Here is a 1,074-nt window from a genome sequence, read left to right on the forward strand (position 1 = left end):
ATGTCAACCTTTGGGGAATCTAAAGTTTATACAGGAATTCTCTGAGTTATTTTTGTAACTTTCCTGTAAGTCTGAAGTTATTTCAAAATAAAGTTATTCAATCTCTACGTTGATAACTTTCATAACAGGAAGTAAATACACTTAGCCTCATATTGAATCCCTTTTTGTCACCTGGACAAGGTGCTCCTAAATCAAAGATCTGGTGATCTCTGCACTGACATTATCCATGGGGCTCTAGAAGGTTTGCCCTGCCACACTGACATGTAGAAATTTAAAATATCCTATTTGCTGCAGCTTAAAGAATTGAAGAGGCATATACTATCATCTAAAAACCCTACGTAGCAGTTTGAATCGTGGCGCGACGAAGCCGTAGGCGGCAGGTTCTCGCTGGGTGGCTGACTAGTACTTTCTCTGCCTTGCTTGTTTGAGCTTCAGCAGAATTCGAAATGGCTGGCGGCAAGGCTGGGAAGGACTCCGGAAAGGCCAAGACAAAGGCGGTTTCCCGCTCGCAGAGAGGAAATACGGTGGGCCGTATTCATGGTCACCTGAAATCTAGGGCGACCAGCCATGGACGTGTGAGCGCGACTGCCGCTGTGTACAGCGCAGCCATTCTGGAGTACCTTACCGTGGAGGTACTTGAATTGGCAGGAAATGCATCAAAAGACCAGAAGGTAAAGCGTGTTACCCCTCGTCGCTTGCAACTTGCTATTCGTGGAGATGAAGACTTGGACTCTCTCATCAAGACTACGATTGCTGGTGGTGGTGTCATTCCACACATCCACAAATCTCTGGGAAGAAAGGACAACGGAAGACTGTCTAAAGGATGCCTGGATTCCTTATTATCTCAGGACTCCACATACTCTAACAGCTATCCAGTGCTGGTGATTCCAGTGGACTGTATCTCTGTGAAAAACACAATTTTGCCTTTTTGTAATTCTGTTTGAGCAAGTTGGAAGTTTAATTAGTTTTCCAATCAACCAAATTTCTGCATTCTAGTCTTAACCATATTTAAGTGTTACTGTGGCTTCAAAGAAGCTATTGATTCTGAAGCAGTGGGTTTTGATTGAGATGACT

General features: G+C 43.9%; 1 pseudogene across 1 annotated transcript; it reads left to right on the forward strand.

Moving 5' to 3' along the window:
* The first annotated feature begins 358 nt into the window (after positions 1-358).
* On the forward strand, positions 359-820 carry LOC309822528 (histone H2A.Z-like; annotated as a pseudogene). The gene has a single exon. The product of its transcript is annotated as a histone H2A.Z-like (transcript).
* Positions 821-1,074: the final 254 nt, after the last annotated feature.

This window comes from Grampus griseus, assembly GCF_964374135.1.
Source record: "Grampus griseus genome assembly, chromosome: 5".
Taxonomy (NCBI): domain Eukaryota; kingdom Metazoa; phylum Chordata; class Mammalia; order Artiodactyla; family Delphinidae; genus Grampus; species Grampus griseus.